The 27,009-nt window shown below is 41.4% G+C and overlaps 1 pseudogene; it reads right to left on the reverse strand.

The window, feature by feature from the left end:
- Positions 1-319: 319 nt before the first annotated feature.
- LOC118632104 lies at positions 320-8,117 on the reverse strand (annotated as a pseudogene).
- Between the last annotated feature and the right edge of the window lie 18,892 nt (positions 8,118-27,009).

Below are 27,009 nucleotides of genomic sequence, written 5' to 3' on the forward strand. Positions count from 1 at the left end.
CAATGGCATTTCATATCTGGGGATGATGTCTCTCAGTAGAGCTTTGGTTACTTCTCTTGCCTTTTCTGTACACATGGGGTAAGCTTCAACCCAGCCCAAGAAAGTACAAATGGAAACCAGGAGATATGACTTCTAAGAAGCCTACCTCTAGATCTTCAAAGGGTGCTTGACTGCAGTGCTGGATCCCAGTGGGCCCAGTGGGGCCTTGTCTGGCATTGTTCTGAGCACAGAGAAAACAGTATTGGGAGACTGAAGTTGATCAATCAGGTAGTATTGGCTTAATAAGGCTTTTAGGATGGTTTTTCCCAGATGGGTGAGTTCAGGCTATTGGAGGACTAACCGATGGGCTAATTGTTCTGGTATGTAGATTCTGTGGTCTGGGAATATACACCATCCTTCCTTCATTGTATTTCTTCCCTCCTTTGTGCCCATTCTTCTTCCTGGGCCATGTGCAGTCCCAGGAGGAGACTGGACATTGCCCCCACAGCTTCAAAACCAGTTGCCCCAGGATTCCCAAGGACCCAGCCACCAGTCTGTGAAATCTTAAAGTCCTGGATCTGGTCCACATGGAGGTATTAGCCACCCATGCAAGCCTTTGAGGGCTCACACAAGGTGTCATCAGCCCACAGTGAATGCTCGGTCTGGCACATGGTATGACCATTGAGATGTCCAGAGCACCAGAGGGAAGCACAGGGCAGCAGCAGCTGTGGACAGTGGTGTAAGTTAGGCCCAAAGATCAGCTGGCACTGGTGGTCTGCATCATTGTCTTTGCCAGGAAAAGTCACAGGCAGTTGCACAGAGGAGCCTCTGGTTTGTCTAAGAGACAGTGCTTGTAGCCATTGTCCAGGAAGTCCGTGATGAAGTGGGCACTGCAGGGAGACCAGGGCTCCTCGGGATTCATGTGAACCATCATGGGAGCCATCATATGATGAGAGGCGCTCCCAGGCCTGTTCAGACTGACACATGGCTTTGCCCTGTTCATGAGCAGCAGTGAAGGCCAATTGGAGGTCATCATCCTACACCATAGCACAGCTCTGAGCCAGGTCACACACAGTGCCCACCCATGTCAGCCATGCCCAGGGTATCACAGGTAGAAACCCCACACAGATCCTGATGTGTAAAGAGCAAAATGATCTGGGTCCGAGTCCTCAGGGGTGTTGAGTTCTTGCTGCCAGGCACAGAAGCTGTGCAGGGTCTGGGTGGCACTGGGTCCCACTTGGGGTCTTTCCACTCCTGGTCCTAGAACCACTAGCTGAGTCAACAACAAGCTGACAGGGTTTCAGATGCTCAGATGCTTGAAGGCCTTGGCTGCGGCCATCATGACTGTGAGCAGGTAGTGCTTCAGCCTTGCCCGTGAAATGCTGCCATCTTTTCATCTGCCACCACCTGGGTCTCCACAAATCGACTCAGGGAAACAAAACACTTGGCTCTTTTGGGCCTGGGTCTGAGGTTCCCAGCAGTAGTCTTTTATTTTTTATTTTTTATTGATTAATTTTTGTTACAGATGTTTCTCCTTTTTCCCCCACTGATTCCCCCCTCCTCCTCCCTCCTTGCCCCTTCCCCAGATTGTTGTCCATGTCCACTGTTCATGCATACATGCGTATAAGTTCTGTGGTTCATCCCTCCCCCACCTCCCCATGCCTTAGGGAATTGTCAGTCTGTACCCCGCTTCCGCGTCTCTGGGACTACCCCAATCCTCAAACTGTTATGTTCATTATATTACACAAATAAGTGAGATCATATAAAACTTGTCTTTCTCTGTTTGGCTTGTTTCACTTAGGATGATACTTTCAAGGCCCCTCCATGTAGTCTCAAAGGATAAGAGATCTTTCTTTCTTACTGCTGCGTGGTACTCCATTGTGTATATGTACCACGGCTTTTTGATCCATTCGTCTACTGATGGACACTTGGGCTGTTTCCAGTTCTTAGCTATTGTAAATAGTGCTGCTACAAACATGGGGGTACATATATTATTTCTGATTGGTGTTTCAGGCTTCTTAGGGTATATTCCTAGAAGTGGGATCACTGGGTCAAATGGAAGATCAATTTTTAATTTTTTGAGGTGACACCAGATTGTTTTCCATAGTAGCTGCACCAGTATGCATTCCCTCCAGCAGTGCACTAGAGTCCTCTTTTCTCCACACCCTCGCCAACACTTGTTGTTTGATGATTTGTTGATGGCAGCCATTCTGACAGGTGTGAGGTGATACCTCATTGTTGTTTTGATTTGCATCTCTCTGATGATTAGTGATGTTGAACATTTCTTCATATATTTCTTAGCCATTTGTATATCCTGTTTAGAGAGGTGTCTATTTAGTTCCTCTGCCCATTTTTTAATTGGATTCTGTCTTCCTTTTGTAGAGTTGTATCAGCACTCTATATGTATTGGAAATTACCCCTTATCTCATATATCATTGGCAATTATGCTCTCCCATACAGTGGGTAGCCTTTCCGTTTTGATGATTGTATCTTTCGCTGTGCAGAAGCTTTTTAGTTTGATGTAGTCCCATGTGTTCATTTTCTCCTTTGTTTCTATTGCCTTAGGTCATGTGTCAGTAAAAATTCTGCTGCATATGATGTCTGAAATTTTGTTGCCCACAGTCTCTTCTAGGATTTTTATGGATTCATGAGTTACATTTAAGTCTTTTATCCATTTTGAGTTTATTTTGGTGTAGGGTGTAAGTTGACGGTCTAGTTTCATTTTTCTGCAAGTAGCTGTCCAATTTTCCCAGCATCATTTATTAAAGAGGCTGTCCTTACTCCACTGTATGCTCTTGCCACCTTTGTCAAATATTAATTGAGCATATTGCCTTGGGTCCAATTCTGGGTTCTCTATTCTGTTCCACTGGTCTATATACCTGTTCTTGTGCCAGTACCAGGCTGTTTTGATTATAGTGGCTTTGTAGTATAACCTGAAATCTGGTATTGTGATCCCTCCAACTTGTTCTTCCTTTTCAAGATTGCTGTGGCTATTCGAGGCCTTTTTTGGTTCCATATGAACTTTTGAAGTAATTGTTCTAATTCTGTGAAGTATGCCATTGGTATTTTGATGGGGATTGCGTTGAATCTATATATTGCTTTGGGTAATATGGACATTTTAATGATGTTAATTCTCCCAATCCATGAACAGTGTAGGTGCTTCCACATTTTTATATCTTGCTCTATTTCTTTTTTCAATGACCTGTAGTATTCTGCGAATAGGTCCTTTATTTCTTTGGTTAAGTTTATTCCTAGGTATCTTAATTTTTTGCCGCAGTGGTAAATGGGATTGTTTGCTTAGTTTCTCTTTCTGTGAGTTCGTCATTGGTATATAAGAATGTCATCGATTTTGTGACATTAATTTTGTATCCTGATACTTTGCCAAATTCATTTATTAAGTCTAGTAAACTTTTGGTGGAGTCTTTGGGGTTTTCCATGTACAGTATCATGTCATCTGCAAATAATGACAATTTCACTTCCTCCTTTCCAATTTGGATCCCTTTTATTTTTTCTTCCTGTCTGATTGCTGTGGCTAAGACTTCCAGTACTATGCTAAATAGGAGTGGCGAAAGTGGGCATCCTTGCCTTGTTCCTGTTCTTAAGGGAAATGCTTTTAGTTTTTGCCCATTGAGTATGATGTTGGCTGTAGATCTTTCATATATGGCCTTTATTATGTCTAGATATGATCCCTCTATCCCCACCCTGCTGAGCGTTTTTATCAGAAATGGATGCTGGATTTTGTCGAAGGCTTTTTCCGCATCTATTGATATTATCATGTGGTTTTTATTCTTCATTTTATTTATGTGGTGTATCACATTTATGGATTTGCGAATATTGTACCAGCCTTGCATCCCTGGGATGAATCCCACTTGGTCATGGTGGATAAATTTTTTGGTGTATTGCTGGATCCGATTTGCTAGTATTTTGTTCAGGATTTTGGCATCTATGTTCATCAGGGATATTGGCCTGAAGTTTTTCTTTGTTGTGTCTTTTTTTGGTTTTGGAATTAGAATTATGCTGGCTTCATAAAACGAGTTTGGAAGTCTTTTTTCTTCTTGAATTTTTTGAAATAGTTTGAGGAGAATGGCTCTTAGTTCTGCTTTGAATGTTCAGTAAAACTCCCCCAAGAAGCCATCCGGGCCTGGGGTTTTATTTGCTGGGAGAGTCTTGATTACATCTTCAATTTCTTCTGTTGTTATTGTTCTGTTCAAGTTTTCTATCTCTTCCTGATCCAGTTTTGGGAGACTATGTGTTTCTAGAAATTTGTCCATTTCACTTAGATTTTCGAATTTGTTGCCGTATAATTGTTCATAGTAGTTGTTAATGATCTTTTATATTTCTGTGGTGTCGGTTGTTATCTCTCCTCTTTCATTTCTGATTTTATGTATTTTGGTTCTCTCTCTTTGTTTCTTGGTGAGTCTATCTAAGGGTCCATCAATCTTGTTTATCTTTTCAAAAACCAGCTCTTTGTTTTATTGATCCTCTGAATTGTTTTTTTGGTCTCTATGTCATTTATTTCTGCTCTGATCCTTACTATTTCCTTCCTTCTACGTGCTCTGGGGTTTTCTTTTTGTTTGCTCTCTAGTTCTTTAAGTTGTGAGGTTAGATAGTCTATTAGAGATTTTTCTTCTTTTTTGAGGTAGGCTTGTAGTGCTATGAACTTCCCTCTCAGAACTGCTTTCGCTGCATCCCATAGATTTTGTGTTGTTGTGTCTTCATTTTCATTGGTTTCCAGGAAGTTTGTGATGTCTTCCTTGATCTCCTCGGTGACCTATTCGTTGTTTAATAACATGCTATTTAGCTTCCATGTGTTCAAATGTCTTTGTATGTTCTTCTTGCAATTGATTTCTAGTTTCATGCCATTGTGGTCTGAGAAGATGCTTGATATGATTTCAATCTTCTTGAAGTTGTAGAGACTTAGTTTTTGCCCTAACATGTTGTCTATCTTTGAGAATGTTCCAAGTGCACTTGAGAAGAATGTGAATTCTGTAGTTTTGCGGTGTAGTTCTCTGTAGATATCTATTAAATCCAGTTGATCTTGTGCTTCATTTAGAGTCTCTGTTTCCTTGCTAATTTTTTGTCTAGAGGATCTATCCAGTGATGTGGGCGGGGTGTTGAAGTCCCCTGCTATGATTGTATTGCTATCGATTTCTCCTTTGAAGTCCTCCAGTAGTTTTTTAATATATTTTGGTGCTCCTATATTGGGTGCATATATGTTTATCAAGGTTATATCTTCCTGTTGGATAGATCCTTTCAATATTATGTAGTGGCCTTTTTGTCTCTAGTTATGGCCTTCATTCTGAAGTCTATTTTATCAGATATAAGTATTGCTACCCCAGCTTTTTTTTCTTTTCCGTTTGCTTGAAAGATTTTTTTTCATCCCTTCACTGTCAATCTATGTGAGTCTTTTGTTGTGAGGTGGGTCTCTTGTAAACAACATGTAGATGAGTCATGCTTTCTTATCCAATCAGCTACTCTGTGTCTTTTTATGGGAGCATTCAGTCCATTTACATTTAAGGTGGTTATTAATATGTACTTATTTATTGCCATTTTTGTTTAGTGTGGTTCTATTTTCCTTCCCATTTCTCCTGGTAATTACAGCAGTCCTTTTAACATTTCTTGCAGTGCTGGTTTGGTGCTAATGTATTCCCTTAGCCTTTTTTTGTCTGAAAAGCTCTTTATTTGACCTTCTATTTTGAATGATAGCCTTGCTGGGTAGAGTAGTCTTGAATTCAGATCCTTGTTTTTCATGACCTTGATTACTTCATGCCATTCCCTTCTAGCCTGTAGTGTTTCTTGTGAAAAGTCAGCTGAGAGCCTTATGGGGTTTCCTTTGTAGGTAACCTGTTGCTTATCTCTTGCTGCTTTTAGGATTCTGTCTTTGTCTTTAATTTTTGGCAGTTTGATTACTATGTGTCTTGGTGTGGGCCTGTTTGGGTTCCTCCCACTTGGGGCTCTCTGTGATTTTTGAACTTGAATGCCTTCTTCAGTCACCAAATTAGGGAAGTTTTCTGACACTATTTCTTTGAATATATTCTCTAGCCCTGGCTTACTTTCTTCTTCTTCAGGGACTCCTATGATGCGAATATTATTCCGTTTCCAGTTGTCCCACAGTTCTCTTAAGCTGTCTTCCTGTTTTTTAATCATTTTTTCCTTTTTGTTTTCTGATTGGTTGATTTCTTCTAGCCTGTCTTCTAATTCACTGATCCGGTCCTCAGCTTCCCCTACTCTGCTTTTTCTACCTTCCAATGTGTTTTTCATTTCTGATATGTCATTCTTCATTTCTTCTTGTTGATTTTTAATTTCCAACTGGTTGATTTTCAACATTTCTATGTCTTCACTCATGGTGCTCATGTCCTTACACATGCTGTTGAGCTTCCGCAACATCATGGCTCTAAATTCTAGTTTTGTTAACTTGCTTAACTGCACCTCATTTATTTCATCTTTTGTAGAAGTCTCTTGTTCTTTCATTTGACTTTTGTTTCTGTTTCTCACCATTTTGGCTATCACAGTGAGCTTTGGAGTCTGCCAAGATTTCCCAGTGGGTGTTGGTGTTCTGCTGTTTGTGGCTCCCTCTCCTGGGTTTGGATGCGCCAGGGAGGACCCACTTTAAACACCACCATCAAGTCTTAGCTTTTCTGGTTAGTGTTGCATGCCCAGGGAATGGTAGTTTTCCTCTAGCTTTTTTTTTTTTTTTTTTGCCTGGAGGCTATTAGTAGAGGTTACCTGCAGACCCTTGGTTTCTGAGTTGCCTGAAAAACTCACTCAGGTGCTCAGTGTAAGAGGATTTCCTGAGAGTGAGGCATGTGTTTGTTGTTAATGGGCCTCAATTAGCATTTCAATGGCCACCAGGTGGGGTTGAATCTCTGAGGGAGGGGCCACCGCCTTTCCCCAGGGCCCTGAGAAGAAGTAAAATGACCACAGTGTTGCGTGGCTGCACTCAGCAAAAGCTCCGAGCACCCTCCACAACCCGAGTGTCCCCACACAGTTCCAGTCCAGTCTGCCTTCCCTCTGCCAAAGTGCAAGGTGAGTGGCTGCTGCCAATTTAGCCTCTGTCTGGACTCTGCGTCCTGGAGCTGCCTGGGACTTTTTTAACCCGAGGGCGCTGCTTCCAGCCAAGGGCAGCTGTGGCTGTGGCACCAGCTGAGGGGGTTGGACTCAGCAGAAGCCCCAGGACTGAGCCACGGTAGCGGGACACTGCAGAGGTGACAGTAGCGTCCAGCACAGTCCCCTGGTCCCCATGAGTCTGCGCGGCACCCGCCAAGGGCTTAGCACACAGAGTTCGCGGGACTCAGCCTTGGTAGCAGAATCCCGCCGAGTCCCCTGGTCTCCGCGAGGCTGTGCGGCTCCAGCTGAGAGCTTAGCAGGCTACAGAGTTCCCAGGGCCCATGCAGCGTGGCAAGGGAGGTGGTAGGAGTAACTTCCCGCCGAGTTCCCTGGCCCCTGCCCAGGCCGCTGCGGACCCTGGGCTCTCGGTCCCCTCTCGCGTCCTCGCAAGCCTACCAGGATTGAGTGGGTGTTTCTGGTTAAGTGGTCCTCCAAGATGTCTTTCGGCTGCCCTTTCCTGACGATTTGCCTTTATTTTCGCTGTAAATCCAGTTTGGTCTTGGGAGATTGTCTGTGTCGCTCCATTCACTTCGCCGCCATTTTCCTATTTTTCCAGGAGTAGTCTTGACACTGCTCATGGGGCCCTGGCCACTGGTGGAACTCTTCCAGCTTAGGATGTGAGCCTCAGGTCTCCTTAAGTGTTAAGGGTGCCTTCCTTTCACAGGCTGAATGTGGAGTTTGGTCTCCCGATACAGCAGCACCCCTAACAGGGCTCTCTCATGCCAGTGCAGAGATGCTACCAACTCTGGATCTTCATTGATGGTGCCAGTGAGGTAGATGTCCAGCTCCACTTCACCCAGCAGCTCAGGCACCCGGCCCATGTACTGTACTGTCAGCCCCTCAACCCACATGCCCGGGTCTTGCTCCTGCTCTAGCAGCAGTGTCTCTCCATAGGTCTCAGGAAACATGATCTCCTCCTCCCATGGGGAGGAGGCCTGCCAGCCTGTTGCAACTGGGTCAATTTGCTTTGAAAGGTAAGCTACTGGTCTCTGCCAAGGCCCAAATTCCTGGGTTAAAATTCCCAGAGCCATCTGGGAGTCCTAAGGCTGGTGCCTCCATGAGCTTGGTAAATGTTTTTTTGATCAGTGCCCCAGACAATTGGCACCTACTCTTCTCCTTTCAGGGCCTCATATAAGGGTTTTGCCAGTTCTGAAAATCTGGGTATCCATATTCAATAGAACCCTGCTGCTCCTAGGAATTCTTGAATCTGTTAACAGGAAGTGGGAACTGGAAAAACGCAGATTGCCTATTTCCTTTTGGCCCCTAGCATTTGTTTGCCTTGGTTATGTTATGACGAGCCAGCAAGACAATCAGAGATGCACAGCCGAATTGTAAATGAGAGGAGCGCTTTATTCACTCGCGGGCTGCGAGGGCATAGTCTCCCAAGTCAGCAGCCCTGAACATTCTTGAAGTTTGCTTATAAAGACTAAAACCACATCTTCTTGATGCTACCTTGGCATTATTAAGGGGAAACTGTTACAGATAAGGGGCATAAGGGGCAAAGGTCAGGGCAATCATTAATCTCTTTATTTTTATGTTTTTTCTGGGTTTCCCAAGGCCGTCATTAATTCCTTTATCTTTGTGGTGCCTGTGTTTCAGTCTCTGGTGTTTAGATGAGTCAGGGTGTATACGTGCAACAACTCCTGGTCAGAATGGAGTTACTTAAATTAAGTAGTCTAGTTCATTCCCCACTGGTTTTATGTATATGAGTCAAATCATGGACTCATTTTTATTGGGGAGAAATTTGTATTGGCCCCTGACTACTAGTAATTTGACAAGTTAATTCTTTACTGTATAGTCTTGATTAGACAATTGACAAGGCAGGGTCCGATGGTCAGGGCTAAGAGCAAGAGGGTGAGGGGCCCTGCTACTGCATACAGGAGGGTTTTCAACCAAGGGGACCAATTAAACATTCTTTGGAACCAGTTATCAGATTGTCTTCTTTTACTTTCTCTTTGACCTTATTGGACACTGCCTGCCTCTTCCTCACTCCTAAGTCCATGAACACTGTCCCCATAGCCTCTTATTCCTTGGAGCCCTTACTAATTTTTTGTTCTCTCCTTGGTATATGGGGATAACATTCTTAAATAGGGAACATAGATCTATAGTGAATTGCACTTGTTTCTGTTTCCCTGCCATCACCTTGGCAAGGACTTTCCCTGTGATTCCATTCCTAAGTTTCCAATCCCATTTGGGTTTTGGCTTATGGGGGTCCCCATTTATACAGAGTAAAAGCAATGCCAAGATTCCAATACTTGCAAGAGTCTTATTTTTAAGGGGTCTGGAGAGGACTGGACCATCTATTTTGCTTTTTCCACCTTCATCCAGGAATGGTCCAGCCAAGTTAGGATGCTATCGACCTTTACAGCCATTGGTGTAGTCAAGATAACAGTGTATGGTTCCTTCCAGGCCAGAGTTAGAGCCTGAGTGGTGTACTTATTTATCCACACCGAGTCTCCAGGCTGGAAGGGATATACAAGGTCCGAGTTGGGCATAGGCAGGGTGGCAGAGACATGCTTATGGACGGCATTCTGGGCGGACTGCAGAGCCTGCAAAAACTTGAGTAAGGAGCAGTTTTGAATTTTAGCCTTAGATTCTCTGAGCTTGAGAAGAATGGGAGGGGGGTTTACCATACATAATTTCATAAGAGTAGAATCCCTCCTGGTATGGGGTACATTTTTCCCATAAGAGGGCGACGGGGAGCAGAGTGGTCCAATTTTAACTGGTTTCTAAAGTAAATTTGGTTAAGGTTTCCTTTAAGATTCTGTTCATGCGCTCTATCTGCCCTGAGCTTTGGGGTCAGTAGGCACATTAGAGTTTCCAATTAATATCCAGGACCTTGCCTATGTCCTGTACTATTCTTGCTACAAAGGTGAGGACATTGTCTGACCCTAGAGTCACAGGTAACCCAAATCTAGGAATGATTTCTTGGAGTAATTTTTTTAACTACAATGGTGGTTGTCTCTGTTTTGGTAGGGTAAGCCTCAACCCACCAAGAGAAAGTGTCTAAGTAAACCAGGAGGTATTTATATCCTGATGCTAGGGGCTTAACTTCTGTAAAATCTACTTCACAATATTCCCCTGGGGAGGCTCCCCAAGCCAGAATTCTCTACTCTGCTTAGCATTAACCTGGGCACAGGTATTGCTCCTGGACACAGTGCCATCTACTATACTGTCTAAACTGGGTATGAAGTACCTGCCTCTCAGGAGTTTAGTAAGCTTGGTGTGGCCTAAATGGGTAGTCTGATGCAACTGGTTGACCAAACTTCGACCTAGAGCCTCTGGGACCAACAACCTCCCATCAGGCAGTGTCCACCATCCATTGATTTCCTTTGTGGCTTGTTTCTGCTTAGCTAAGTCATTTTTCTGACCCAGTGTAAGTAGGGGTCAAAGGAAAACTTGGGTTTGGCATGGCAACTAATATTTGGAGAGGCCCCACTGGTTTTAGGACTGCCTCTAGAGCTTCCTGGTCCACTGCTTGGTTTCCCTATGCCTCTGTGGAGTTCCCTTTTTGATGTTCTTTGCAATGCACTATTGCTACTGCTTTTGGCAGCTAGATGGCTTCAAGTATGGTCAGAATATTTTCCTTATTTTTGATGTCCTTCCCTGGTGAGGTTAATAACCCTTGGTAGATGGTGCTATGCACATGCACTGTGGCAAATGCAAATCTGCTGTCTGTGTAGATAGTTACCAACTTTCCCTTGTCCCATCAGAGAGACTGGATTAGGGTGAGAATTTATGCTCTTTGGGCCAAAGTTCTCCTATTTAAGGACTGTAACCAGATGACATGATCCAGAATTACTATTGCTGCTCCAGCATACCTGATTTCTTCCTGGACATAGCTACTCCTATCCGTGAACAATACCTCATCTAATGATGGCAGTGGGACATCCTTGAGGTCCAGGCAGGCTGTCTGCACTATGTCAGTTACCTCCAGGCAGTTGTGTAGAGGACCCTTCAGGTCCTTGTTGGGGAGCAGACTGGCAGAATTGATGGCCAACGTCTTGTAGAACTTGATGCGGGGCTGGGCTGGAGTGACAGTGCCCAGCAATTGAATAATCACTGGAGGAGATCACATCTGAGTAGGGGGTATGGGCACTTTGGCATGACCTGAAACAAATCAGTCACAGTATTTTTCCCAAGGTCTATAGTCTTTTTTGAAGTACAGGAGTAAAGGGCTGATTGACCAGAGTTCCCTTACATGGACTTTTTATTTTTTTGAGATTAGGGGCCCCATTGGCTTGGTCAGGACTGAGTAGGCTGAACCAGTATCTACTAGGAACCTAACCAGTTTGTCCCCTACTTGTATTGTTATCCTGGGCTCCCAAGGGCTCAGTTGGAAGAAGCCCTGGCCCTGTCATTATTCTAAGTTAAGGACTAATTTTTATTTTGTTCTTCTATCCATTTCTATCAATTGTCCTTTCTTAACCCTTTGATCTAGCCCACCTCACCTTTCCTTCACTTACTCGGACCTTTTTTCTTGTCACAGGACCCTTTATGCTACTTACAGACCTTCCTTCTTTCTCCTAGTCCTTTTGTTCCCTATACCAATGCCTATTAACAGCTTTTCACTACTTCTGGCTACTTTCCAAGACCTCATTTCTTCCAAACTCGACTTTGCCCTCATCGTTTCTGTCCCTAATTGGGACCTAGGCCTGCCGTCCTGACCTTTCTGTATGTTTTCCTTCCTAAGGTCATCCTTTTTCATGGGCCGTGTTTTCCTTAAGGCTGCTATTATTACCTTTGCTATTAGGTTTTCTAGCAGCTACCTTTAATTCCTTTAATAAGTACTAGTGAAAAGTCTGCAGTGAATTTTTTTCCACATTGGTATTGGGGTCTCATTTAGGCCTGAGGGTACAAACAAAACATGCTACTTCACATCTGGGATCACCACTTTCAACTCCTTAAAGTCAGAAGCCCTGCAGGAAACTTGTGTTACTGAACCTGCTGCCGCAAAACCTGGGGTGGTGGATAGGCCGCCAGGCTGATACTGAAGGAAAACAACCCTTTCAAGGCTGGACCACCCTCCTTGGGGGACCCTGCAGCACCTGTGGCCTCCAGGTGAGTGCCCATGTACCCACCCACCACCCACTGGCCTCGCCACATGCCCGATCGCCCAATACCCCTTGCTGCCTCCCCAGAGTGTGTGGGGAGGCTGAAGGTCTGGCAGCGGCAGCAGGCCTCTGCAGGCTGCACTGCTGGCAGCCACAGTGGCATTGCTACCTCTGCTTGGTACAGCAGCTGCCACCGCTTGCACACTGGGCTCGGCACGTGGTGGACCCAGGATTATAAGGATGGGGGAAATTCGCCTCCTCAGGGGGTTGGAAGAACAGGTTTCTCTTGGGGCCCAGTTTGGGGCCCACTACCAGTATTAGACTAACCATAACAAAGTTGAGGGAGACATAGTAAGATGTTTTATCCACCTGACCACTCCCCTTGCACAGATTTAGGTACCCTTAGCATTGGCACATTGGCATAAACCCCCAACTTGGATCAGGTTCACTGGTGGAGACAAAATGTCCCCAAGAACCTGATACTGCCCTTATCCATATGAAGCCGCCACAGAATTGCAGGTAAGGACTCACACAGACTCTGTAACAGGCGTTGTGGAGCATGGTCATTCACACACACAATCACACAAGTCAAACTTCTATCCAGAAATTTTCTACCCTGAGTGGCGTCTATGCTGCTTGGGAGGTGATCAAACTCCCCTTCTGCCCTAGAGGCAGTTCTGAGAGAACAGAATTTGCCAGATTTGAATCGCCCCTAACATTTTAGGGGGATCCCTGGAGAAGAGAGGCTGTATTGCATCTGGCCCTCTCTCTCTCACCCAGAAAGACCAGTCATTTAAACAGATCTTACCTATGAAGAAATTTCCAGTGACCAAAAATCTTTTGGGGATGTCTTGGAGTCTCCCAGCTGCTCGTCAGAAAACTAAGATGATCTTCGGGGCCCTGGAACATCTCAGGTGGTGCCTCCCCTAAAGACCTCTAGGTGTTCATGGCCAGACTGGGAGAGGCCATCCATCCTAGGTATCTAGTCCCTGGTGTCACAAAGCACCAAGGGTCTCGCTGGGGCCTCCAAATGTTATGATGAGCCAGCAAGACAATAAGAGACAGATCAAATTGTAAATGAGAGGAGTGCTTTATTCACCGGTGGGCTGCGGAGACATAGTCTTCCAAATCAACAGCCCCGAACATTCTTACAGTCTGCTTATAAAGATTAAAACCACACCCTCTTGACATCACTTTGATGTCAGTAAGGAGAACTTGATACAGATAGGGGGCATGAGGAGCTGTTACAAAAGTCAGGGCAATCATTAATCTCTTTATTTTTATGTTTTTTCTGGGTTTCCTAAGGCCATCATCAATTCCTTTATCTTTATGGTTCCTCTGTGTTTCAGTCCCTGGTGTTTAGATGAGTCAGGGTGTGCATGTGCAACAACTGCTGGTCAGAATGTAGTTACTTAAATTAGTAGTCTAGTTCACTATATCTAGATGTCCAGCTGGCACCTGGGTTTAGAGCCACTTTCTGGCTTCTGTGACAATCCCCTACAATTAACCCAGGTGGGGTGATGAGTCTGGAAGACTGCTCCCCCCTCTTGTAGAGTTCCATCAAGGCCAATTCCCTGTAAATCCTTTGTTTTCTACAGCGGTAATAGTGTTTCTGCTGGGGGTTTTGATCCCTGTGTTGCTGACCTAAGACATCTTTCCACTGGCTCCAGTTACCCTGGCTCTGGTGACATAGAGGCTGGTTGTGGGGGTGAGACAGATGGAGGTGGGCTGTCAGGCAAGTGAGGCTCCCCATTCTTAGGTAGCTAGGTGTATGGCAGTGGCAGTAGAAGGGCCTCTCTCAGATCCTCTTGTAATATAGGAGACCACTTAATTTGCCATGAATTCTTCTTTTCACCTTAGGTTGCGAAAACCTTACACTGTCCCTGACTAGTAATACAGAATCGAACCCAAGGAGGCCTAATTTGGGCTATTTCCAACCACTGGTTTACATAGGGCAGTTGGCCGAATGGCCAGAGTCTCTGGTGACTACCCTATACACAGCCTGAACTGTGAGGACGTCAAGGGTGCCTTCAGAGGGCTATTTCACACCACAGGTGGGCCATTCTAATTCACAGAAGATGTACAATTTTCCAAGGGTCAATTTGACCCCATAATCTCCTGAGAACCCCTTGTTAAAATTATTTATCATACATTCCAGAACAGTGGATTTAAAGGAATTTCCCCCCACAATGATATCTAAGATGGTTAAACAAACCTCCCAGTGAACTGTGTCACAAGACAAACAGGAGGAAACTCTCCTTTCATCTGCCTGGTCACTCTCCTCCGGGGATTTAGGCTCCTCTTGCATTGGCAGGTCAGTATAAACCCCTGACTCAGATCAGGTTCACTGGTGGAGACAAATGTTCCCGAGAACCTGATACTGCCCTTGGTCATATGAGGTTGCCACAGATGTGGAGGTTGGGACTCAAATAGGTTCTGTAACAGGCATTGTGGAGCACACACACACAATCACACAGAATTTAAACTTGCACCCATAAGTTCCCTATGCTGTGTGGCGTCTATGCCGCTTGGGAGGTGATTAAGCTCCCCCTCCCTCCTTAGAGGTGGTCCTGAACTCAGTCCTCGGTCCCCAGGGACACTTACCAATCTGATGTCCTAGCAGGCTTTTCTATCCTCCCTGGAGTCCTTTGGAGTGCAGCAGTGGCCAATTACAGTAGGCCCTGACAAGGGTCAGGGTCCAGTGAAATCACTGGTGGCAAGCCTTCCTTTCCTTCCTGGAGGGCCCAAAACTAGTGGTTCCTTCCGCTGGCTTCTGACAACAGTGGCTAAAAGGGCCAGTGCAGCTATTGGCTTCCCAGCCAACGCACCAAAATGTTGTGGCAGAAATTCAGTCGGCAAGAAGAGACAAACTGCACTTAGAGGATTAGAAATGGACTATTTAATACATACTGGTGCTAGCCCAGCGGAGTTACCTCCAAAGGCTGAGCCTGGAGCCTGGGTTTCAGCTACATTTTATACATGATAAGCCTCTGGGTATTTGGAGCCTTCTAGTTCCACTGTAGTTTGGGTGGTTGGAAGATGGAAGGAAATTATAAAAGCCAAGGGCAGGTTCTCTGCACTGCCTAAGGGGCTGCACCAGGCTTGCCTTCTCAGAATCAGCCAAAGTAGTGGGTTTAATCCAGACTTCCATTAACACACCCTGGGGTATTTTAAAACATATGGAAAATCAGGCCTTCCCCAGGGAGATGTTCACTAAAGGACCTGTGTGGGGCATTCTTGTGGATTCAAGAATGATGTCTCTAGTGATTAAATGCTACATACCCAAAATTACTTGTTTTTAGGGGCTTTTTTCAACAGTTTAGAGAACATGGTAATGTCACAGCATTTTCACAGACTTCTACATTGACCGCAATGTATTGTTGAAATAGAACCTTACTGCTTGGACATAGTTTTGTAAATTTAAAGGATTGAGTGATAGTCCAGAATCATACAAAATCAAGGCTAAAACCCAGTTTTAATCTCTTAATTGATTGTCTTTCCCCCCACTCAATGCCATCATCTCTGGATCTAACCTGAAAGTCAGATTATAATTATATGGCCAAAATTAGGCTGCTGTGACATTACCATGTCCTCTAAACTGTTGAAAAAAGCCCCTAAAAACATAATCTTGGGTATATAGCATTTAATCACTAGAGACACCATTCTTGAATCCACAAACTACAGGGGTTTTAAATACAAAGGAAAACCAAACAAAAATCTTATTCTCAACAATTTAAGGCTCTATTATAATCATCACAACATGATGTCACCACTTTCTCCAAGTCCCCACAATGCCAGGGCTGTGTGTTGCTCCTGACAGAAACTCAGTAGAAAACCACTATGTGCAGACAAACTGACAGAGGGAATAATCCTCACAGAAGGTTGGCTCTGTGATGGCCCTGGACTTGTCCTGCTATGGCCCAGAGCTGTATTTGTAATGAACTGTAAATCCCCATTGGTGTTCATCTACATACCCCCAGAACTATTTGGGAAGACAGATGATCCAAGTCACAATCAATTTTAAAATGTTAACTCAGAAGTAGAAATGTGCTAGAAATAAATTTGATTTGTTTGCGAAGACATAAGCATGATGTGGTTGAAACATTAGTCAAGGAAGCTGACATGACTCCCACCTATGACTTATTTTATCTTCTATGTAGCTCAACACAATTTTGTTCTTTTACTTTAGTAACATAGAATTTTCTTCCCTACACTGCTATGGTAATAGAAGGTTATATGATTTCCCACCTTTATAAATGCAGTCAATTTGCATAGTCTATTTATTTATAATAATATGTTTCATATTTATACCAATTTAGAGCATAAGCAAATACTATATTTTTATATTAACTAACATATAAGGTACTCAGAGGACATTTTAATAGAAGGTTGATATAACTTTGGCATTAGAGGAATAGATGTTGAAGAAGGCTAAAATGTCACTAATTATCATCTTTAAATATTTCAGATTTGTTTTCACTTCTCTGCAAATGTTGACTTCAACATCACCTTATGAATGTGTTTCTGAACCTCCAACTTGTTGATTAACTTGCTGTGTTGATATATAATAATAAAAATGTGCATTAAGTCCGATCCCTGAAAGAAAACAAAATATTAGATGACTGAATTTAGGTAATATTTGCCAGGACTCTAACACCACATGAGGTAGACCAGCAGCATTTTGTCATGTTCTCTGTGTGGACACTGAGAGTCACCTTGCATGTGAAAGTCCATATAATGTATAACTTAGTAAAGCAGAAACCAGTGCCCTCATTCTGCAGGAGAGAAAATCAAGACAGTCTCAGTATGACTTCAATGTTGTCCACATATTAATTGACTGAGTTTGTTGTTTTAATGTATGAAGGCATAAATTTAACTTTTGACAAAATGTTAATGAACTGGAAACTACTGGACTACCGAAACTTTCTAATAAAATGGATCTTAAAAAAATAATAATAATAATCACTGCTTGCCCAGCTGGTGTGGCTCAGTGGTTGGGCGCTGACCCACCCACCAAGAGGTTACAGGTTCAATTCCCAGTCAGGGCACATGCCCAGGCTGTGGGCCAAATCCCTAGTGAGAGGCATGTAGGAGGCAGCCAATTGATGTTCTCTCTCATCAATGTTTCTCTCTCTCTCTCCCTCTCCTTTCCTCTCTCTTTAAAATTAATAAAGAGCCCTGGCCAGGTTGGTTCAGCAGTTGGAGCGTTGGTCTGCGGACCAGAGATTCCCAGGTTCAGTTCCTACTAGGGGAACATACCAAAAAAAAATTTTTTTAATAAAATAAAATTAAAAAAAATATTTTTAAAAAAGTCACTGCTCCCCAAAGTTATCCACCTACCAAACCACCGAATGTTCAAGCTAGGAAAGAAGTCAACTGCTTCAGTTTACGACGATGGGCCAGAGAACAGCCTAACTTACTCAAGGCTGCACAATTATTTCGTACTAAATTTGTATTGAAAACTAGTCACTGGAGTTATTCTTAGCTAACATTTTCTTAGGTAAAATATACTTTCTAAACTGTCTCATGATTTGCTTTAATAGATCATTTGAAAGCAGACTTTGAGCATTTCATTAAGAAGTAGAAAAAGAAATTGTAATTTGGTGTACGTTATTTTTACAAATATCTATTTTTTTTGGTATGCGCCCCTACCAGGAACCAAACCCGGGACTCTCTGGTCCTCAAGCCAATGGTCCAATCGCTGAGCCAAACTGGACAGGGCTATCTTTTTTTTTTTTAAATTCTCCAGCATTTTTTTTTTTCTTATTAATTTTAGAATGAGAGGAAATGGGGAGAAGAGAGAGAGAAACACTGTTGTGAGAAACATGGATCTGTTGCCTCATGTAGATGCCCTGACCAGGGATCAAACTGCAACCTAGGCATGTGCCCTAAGCTGGAATCAAACCCTCAACATTTTGGTGTATGGGACAATGCTCCAACCCACTGAGCTACTTGGCCAGGCTCACCAATATCTTTTATAAAGTATAAGATGTAGAATTAATACTGTTGATTATTTTATCTCTCTGTATAAGCCTGTGCCTCTTTCTAATGTTCTTGCCCTCTCCATAAATAAGTGAAGGAATCTGTTCATGAAACTATTGGTACAAATATTTTAGTTTCACTTTTTGCAGAAGTAGAATAATTTCTCAGCTTTGGTTATGCTTGCTGAGAGGCTCAACGAATCAACACAGCACCATAAAGAAACTGAGTTGCAAAGAGTGCACAGTCACTAAAGATCACAGATATGAGTTTCAAATCCCACTACCACAACACACACACACACACACCACCACCACCACCACCACCACCACCACCACCACCACCACCACCACCACCACTTTGAGCTGTGTGAAGTTGGGTTATTAATCTCTTGCAATCTTGGTGCCATTTCTGAATAATTCAGGTAAGGCATCTCTAATAAGCTATAGAGAGGTTTAAATTGAATAGTGCATATAAAGGAATTATCACAATACTGTGCATATAATATCTACAATAGCTATTTAGTGTGTGTTATTAGATGTCAAATACCATCCTGTGCATTTTCACTCTGTACTTAATTTAACCTCATATACTGGAGCCAGTATTTTTTGTTTTTACCACTGTGCTGATCTGTCCCCAATTACTATCAAATGTAGTTCTAGTGCCTGATGTATTCATGTTTGCATCATTTTTCTGTCTCTTTGAATCATGATGGAATAGGTAAACTCTCTCTCTTTTTTTTTAATCCTTGCCTAAGGATACTTTTCCATATATCTTCAATATATCTTCAGATAGAGTGGGAGGAAGGGGGAAAGATGAGAGAGAGAGAGAGAGAGAGAGAGAGAGAGAGAGAGAGAGAGAGAGAGAGAGAGAAAGGGGAAAAGAGAAAGCCACATTGACAGCTGCTGCCTCCCGCCAGGTGTGAACCACAACCGAGGTACGTGCTCTTGATGGGAATTGAACCTGCTACTCTTTGCTCTTATGTGTAGAGATGTAGAGAGAGGTGGGAAGTTCTGATCCTCACTTACATCTGCAAAATGTAATTATTTATAACTCCAAGAGTTTCTCTGAATTTACTGCCTATCCTAGGTCAAGTACATAATAAGCATTTAATGTAGGCGATGTCATTATGTCATGTTCCACTGGAATGAATAAAAAAAAGACCAATTAAAATATAATACAATGCTCCCTTATCACTTGGATCATAAGACACATTGTTACTTCAGAGATTTTAGAATGTGAAAAGGAAATATGTATCTTAAAATCAATGAAATGCAGTAATAATTACTAGTTTCCTTTCCAGGAAATAAAGGCCATATCTGTTTTCCATGAAAGATTTAGCCACATTCTTTGAAATGATTTTTTAATTTATTATATACACTGATAAATTAGATCAAGTTAACCATCCAATTCTTCACTTTCTGTGGTAGTATTCTATATCTACACCCTAGCCCTGGGTTCCTGGTGGATCTTTGTTAATCCCTTTACACTGGACTTGTCTATGGGACTTGATAAGGTTAATGCAGTGTTCCTCAACAGAAGCACTAAACTGAATTGTGGGCTGGACAATTATTTGTTGTGGAGGCTGGTGGTTAGCAGTATCCATAGACTCTACCCACTAGAAGCCAATAAGCACCCCTGCCTCCCTCCAAGTTGCAACAATAAAAAATGTGTCCAGATTTTGTAATATGTCCCTTTGTTAGGGGATAAAATTTACCCTGTGGAGAACCATTGGGTTAACACGATGTTAGTGGACCTGATGAACAGAGAATTGAGACTTGTTTCAAGATGGGGTTTTTCTTCTTGCACAACAGTATTCAGCTATGAGAAGACTTTCTCCTGGTTTTCTCTCCCTGTGGCCTGCTTTCCCTTCACCCTGAGATCCAGAGTAACACCCAGCCCAGATCTTGAAGGAGAGTCAGCCAGCTGAGCCCAGCCTAGATCAGTCAATCCCATCGCTTTCATTTTCTTGGGTTTTTTCCTTTCTTTGGCAAGAATATATTCTCTGGTAATGTTTTCATGAAGAACATATTCATATGTTCATAATAAATTTTTTTCTTTTTAATTTTAATTCTAGGTTGTAAATTATTTTTACCTAAAATTTTGAAGGTGTTATACTTATACCATCACCTTTCTTCCAGTGTACCAGATAATGTATGCAGATTTATCATTGTCTGAAAAGTCTGCTTTCTTTTCTTCCCAACACTGGGACTTCTTGAGGACTTCTCTTTATAATCAGGGTGCTGAAATACCATGATAACATGACATGGGGTGCTATTTTTACATTTATTGAGCTTGACAATTTGTGAGTTTTTACACACTAATCTTGAATTTCTTAGTCATGGAAAATTGTTCGGTGTCATTTATTTAAGGTCCTACCCTTTTTTCTTCTCTTTGTCAAACTTCTGTTAGCCAGTTGTAAGATAGATATAGATATGGATATGGATATGGATATGGATATGGATATGGATAATATAGATATAGATAGATATAGATATAGATATAGATATAGATGATATAGATATAAATATAGATGATATAAATATTTGTTTGGTCTAATTCCTATGGGATCTTTTTATTTTTAATTAAGAAGTCTTTATTTTTATTTTATTTTTTTCTTTATTGATTTTAGAGAGAGAGGAAGGGAAAAGGAGAGAGAGATGGAAACATCCATGAGAAAGAACATCCATTGGCTCTTCCTGCATGTCTCCCACTGGGGATTTGGCCCACAACCTGGGCATGTGCCCTGACCAGGAATCAAACTGACAACATCTTGGTGCATGGGTCACGCTCAATCACTGGAGCCAAACCAGCGGGGCTGGCATATTTTTCCTATCTTTCAATCTTTTCACTAAATTAAGAAAACACACAAACATATATACAATAACTCTTTCTTATTATTTTTATTGTTTTGTAGTTTCTTGTTTCATGGATTCAATATATTGTATCATCTCTCTGGTGATAATATAAATAAATATATAATAGACATATACTTAAATAGCTATTGTTATACTTGTGTTTTCTTTTTTCCTTGAATTGATTTTATTTATGACAAATATTAAAACATTAACCCAAGATTATGCTTTTCTGAATCATATGCTGAACTCTCATACACTATTTTATAAACGACTACCTAGTTTGTTTGCTGTAAAATTGTTACATGTCCAAATACCTGACTTTTGCAGCATGAGCATCATTACAATTATGACATAGGAAGGCTCATGAATTCCATGACAACTGCCTGGAGACATGTAAGGTAGAGTTACTTTGCACTGAAAGCTAGAGTAGCCCAAAAGAACTTCCTGACAGCCACATAGAGGAAGAAAAGCAAAAGGTGTATCATCTAGTCTTGGCTGTCTCAGAAGATTGTTCTTTTAACATTGAAATAGAGTATACAGTTTTTACAGGCAGCTTCACCAGCACTTAGTCCCTTCCTACTGGGAAAGGGCCATGTGAGAGGCCAAGATACAGTCTGGCGTGCCAGAAATGTCTTACTTTACACACACCCCGAGGCTCTGACATACATAGAAATTTGGAGAGACCGGCCTAGCATGAAGGAGTGTAGGAACAGTGGCATGAGAAGAGAGAGAATGGAGCCAGATGGATGTCATTTTCAAAAATGGAGGCCTATGTGGGAGCCACTGCAGGGTGGAGCATGCTTAATGTCTACATCTTAAAAGCATTATTCTGGCTTCCTAATGCCCCCCTCCCAACCCATTGCAGACTGTCAAGCTTTCATGGAATCAAGTTGAAAATGGTTACTTAAGAGTCTCAAGAATTCCCTTGGTTAACTCCATGCCAAATAAAAATTCGATTTGACTGATATATGGGACATTGCTTTTTGATTCTGGGATCATTGTGTGTCTCTCAGAGTCTCCAAGTGCAGAGGGCTGAGCAGGTGTTTTTACTGCAATTACCTCAACACAGCGCTTCCATGAGCAATTTAGCAGTGTTCGTTCGTTGGTCATTCAAACATCAGTAGAAAGTGAGACTTGAGTAGTGAAAAACACATGGATGCCTAATTACAAGGTTTAACTTTCATATTCCTCCCCCACCAGGGAAGCACTTTGACACTTGTCTGGTTAGGACCCTTTTTCCAGACACATTACCAATAATTCCTCTGGGAAATTTTCTTGAGTTAATTTTCACCCAAAAGAAGGTATTTGCAAAACTGCTTTGGATTTAATTTCACATGTATTATCTAATTTCTACCTTAAGCCAAGTATTGGTTATGTGTCATTATTATTCTTATTTTACAAAAGGTGGAGACACAATAATCAGAGGGATTGATTACATTTCACTGAAGAAATATAATTAGTTAACAGAAATTGGACTTGAACAAAGCTATATACTGACCCCAGGGCTTATGTACTTCTTTTTTCTAAATATCAGTGGGCAAAAAGCACAATTTATATACCAGTGTTTATATTTGTAAGCAAAGAAACGATGTGTTATGTTAATTGAAAAGTTCTCGTTTTCTGAGACACCAAAGTCTTCGTGCTGTTTTCCTTGGCTTACTTTCTAGGTTTTATCTGATGGAACTTTGGCAGTAGAGTAGCATAAAGACACCAAGTATCCAAAAGTAGGAAATCAACAGGTACTTCCCAAAGATAAATGCGTTTCTGTAACAGGAGGCAATGTACAGGGGCAAGTGACACCCTCCAAGGCCTTGTCAGGCCCCTGGGGTGTTTATCCAATTCTCTGCTGTCTCTAAACTCAGTGTGAGGATATAACTATATCACCATCACCAAAGTGAAAGCAGGAGGTAAATGCACAAATGAGAAGAAGATAGGTGTTTGAAATATAAAATTACACAGATATAATTTGATAGCAAGGAGAGATTTTAAGAAAGTGGACAGGAGGATTTTTATCCAGAATGTAGAACATTCTGAGTGCAGCAGGACTGTACAAAATATTTCGTGATGTGGTCTCTAAACAATGACATTCATTATCATTTTCCTCTGGAGTAGAATAACATACTAAACTGATCAATAGAAGGCTCTGGCTTCCTCAGGATGTTTATAGGCATTGTTGAAACTGAATAACATGAAACAGTCTTTTATTTTTTTTGTTGACCATCACACTGATTTGTGTGGTTGTTTTAAGACTTTGCCAGGGTTTACTTCTTAGCTCTGTACAGGAGGCGTGAGGAATAGGCTGTGTCCTAGGAATGGGTAATCACTGTGGATATTCGTGTTACCACAAACATTGGGTCAAGGCACATTGTTATTCAGAAATCGGGAAGTTCATGGCTTTCAGGCAAGGAAAATGATCAGAAAGACTAGTTTTTATATATATATATATTTTTTACCATGTAGGGTTGTTTGATTTAGGTGAATCTGTATTGGATCACAAACTAGAACATAAACAGCAGACTCCGGGCACCCTTCTTGGTGTCTCTGGGATCTCATTTTGCTGTTCTTTTTTAGGTGGTGGGTGGAGACGAGTGAGAGGTAAAAAGGAATGTGACTGATTTTCAAATGCTATTCTGTTCTGTGATTATCTGCTAGACACCTAGGCAGGGATTTTCTCATCTTGTCTCTGATGTGCTGGTGATGTTATTGTCATTTCACAGGAATGCCTATATATAAATTCCCAGGGTCAGAGGTATGTCTCTAGCTCATGTCTGATTACAATTTAATGTTGTTACTCAGAACTCTTTGATCTGGAAGCAACAAACAACAACTCAAACCACTTTAGGCAAAAGAAAATTGACTGGCTATACACAAGATGGAAATCAGGATATAACTGGATATAAAAGGATGTAACTTTTTTATATATAATGTAAAAGAATTAAACAAGAAAATATCAAAGTTTAGTAGAATTTACCTGCTGGCTGATTCTATGTGTAGCTCTCAGCTTTAGCTGCACATTAAAATCTCCTGGGGAATGGAGAACATTATGCTAAGTGAAATAAGCCAGTCAGAGAAAGACAAGTATCATATGATTTCACTCATATGTGGAATATAATGAACAAAATGAACTAATAAGCAAAACAGAGACAGACTTATTGATAGAGAGTAGGCTGACAGCTGTGTGGGGTGCAGGGACTGAGCAAAATAAAAAAGTCATGGACACAGACAAAAACAGTATGGATATTGCAGGGGCAGGAGGATGGAGGTGGAGGAGGGTATAAGGGGATAAACGGTGATGTAAGGAGACTTGACTTGGGATAGTGAACACACAATCCAGTATACAGATGATGTGTTGTGGAATCATGCACCTGAAATGTGTACAGTTTTGTTAACTAGTGTCACCCCAATAATTTCAATAAAAAGAAAAAAAAATCTCCTGGGAAATTTTTGAAATCCCCAACGCCCAGGCCACATGCCAATCCAATGAAATCAAAGTCTGTGGAGCAGATACCCAGGCCCCTGTACTGTGTACAAAGCACCCTGGATTCCACTGTGTAGTCATGGGTGAGAACCGCTGCCCTAAACAAACTCTAGGTAAACAAACTTCTCCTTTTGCAAGAATAATCAGAGCAAGACAAATAACCAGAATTTTAAAAACCATTGCAATCTCAAACTATAGGCACACTTGGAGGAAACAGAAAAAAAAGCAAGCAAGGAGGTCTTGATTTCATTAACAAATTTAACTTGTATGTATGGCATTCTTTAAAAAAATAATACATCATTTGCTCTGAAATACCTTTCTCAAGTCAATTTCTGTTTTTATTCTTCACCTGTTGAATGAAGACGTTGAAATATTTCAAGGTGACATTGCCTATTCACTAAACACACATTTTAGCAGCAGCACAATGTCTTTATCTGAAGAATAGTGTTTCCCCAGTTATTTGAGAACCTAATTCATTTGGATCTAATTATTTTTATTAAAACAAATTGAAAGAGAAAAAAAGTTAAAAATGAAGTTATCAGTCATAAGCAGACCAAATATAGAATAAAACTCAAAGATAGAAACTATTGTGTCTTTATCCACAATTAGTCAGTGGATAAACAGTGAGGAATTTTGAAGAAAAATACATTTTAAAATTATTTATAAAATATTTTAAATGTGCCTTTGATATTTGGGACTGAAGATTAATACCAGGAGAAATTTTAAATAATATATTTGACCCTCTGAGAACTTATAAAATGTAAGTCTGTCTTTTCAAATTATACATATTGAACTTGTACATGTTTTCAGGAATTTATCATTAATGAAATGAAGGAACTTGGTAAAATTTAAGGAAGCAGGAAAAAACAGAAGATAGCATTGTACAGACTGTTTTAGGCAATGGCTCATGAATTGAGTGCAAGTAGTTTATTGGGGACATAACACCTGGAAACAGTGAGAGGGAGTGAAGAAGTGAGACTGGGACCAGAAAGAACCACAGAGCATATAGTATTTAGCATGTTACTGCTATGATCAGCTGGTACTTGATCATGGTGAGGACTTTCCAAGCTAGTGTAGAATGCATGCCTCAGAGGTTTTCCACTCCAGGAGCAAGTGGGTAGCTGTTTCTCCACTAGTGAGGACTGCTGCTAGGAGTAACTGATTCCTTGGCACGTTCAGCCAGCTCTAGCCACTGGGCATAGGGCACGGATCCCCATATCCCTATGTCACATGTGCCGGCAATTGAATTAGCACAGAGAGAGCGTGAATAGGGCCATGAGAACATCTGCTAAAAGTATATTTAGATATAAAACTGAACAGGAGTCAGAAAATGTATTTTGTTATGTACCAATGGTAGATATTTTAAGGTTTATGTGCCACATATTTTTTCCATTTAAAAAATATAAAAGCATTCTAGCTCATATAAGAACTGGTGCTGGATCACATTTGGTCCACACGTTGTAGATGGCAGACTCATGGAATAGAGCATACGTTTTTAAAAAAACAGAATAAAAATTAAATGTATCTGTTAATATGATTTATCAAAATGAGTAAATTCTTTCAAGATGAAGTCAATTTTCTTATAAAAAGCATTTATTTTAGCCTGGCCAGTATGGCTTAGTGGATTGAGCATCAGCCCATGGACTGAGAGGTCCTGGTCCGATTCTGGGTCAGGACACATGCCTGGGTTTTGGGCTTGATCCACAGTAGGGGACATGCAAGAGGCAGCTGATCAATGTTTCTCTCTCACATCAATGTTTCTATCTCTCTGTCCCTTCCTCTCTCTCTGAAAATCAATAAAAACATTTTGAAAAGCATTTATTTTATATTGTTTATATAATACACTTTAACAAAATGATTACTTTAGAAAAACAATTGTGCAGACATATTGAATGTTAAAAAGCAGATACAGGGCAGGCAAGAAAATAGCAGACAGAGATGAAGGCATTAAAGAAGATAAGTCATTTCATAGTAATAACATGTAAAATCCACAGTGAGGACATTGTAGCCATAATCTTTTATTTAATATGTAAGGTAAGAAAATAACAGGAGACAAAATAAAACAAAAAAAATAACATTTTTGAAAATAGATATGAAACAGAAATACCATTGAAGTAGTAGGATTTAGTACATTAGTCCAAATCTTTAACATATCAATGATTAACAAAATTCAAAAGGATATAAAAGAATAAGCTTAATAAATTATAAGAAAATAGTGGTTATGAATTTCAATACATTCAGATACAAATTTTCAAGAAATATTAATTTATTTTTTATTTTTATTTATTTTTTTCAATCTTCACCCAAGGATATTTTTCTCATTATCTAAAGATAGAGTGGGAAGGAGGGAGAGAGAGGAAGAGAGAGAGAGAAAGAAACATCGCCGTGAGAAGGACTAGTTGCCCCCTGCACGACCCCAACCACGGCTGGGGGACAAACTGCAACCGAAGTACATGTCCTTGACCGAAAAAAGGAAAGAGAGGAAACTCATAGACATGTACAAGAGTGAGGTGATCATGGTGGGGGGAGAGGATGAAGGTAGAATAGGGCATAG

The sequence above is a fragment of the Molossus molossus genome, unplaced genomic scaffold, assembly GCF_014108415.1.
Source record: "Molossus molossus isolate mMolMol1 unplaced genomic scaffold, mMolMol1.p scaffold_m16_p_17, whole genome shotgun sequence".
In the NCBI taxonomy this organism is placed as follows: Eukaryota; Metazoa; Chordata; class Mammalia; order Chiroptera; family Molossidae; genus Molossus; species Molossus molossus.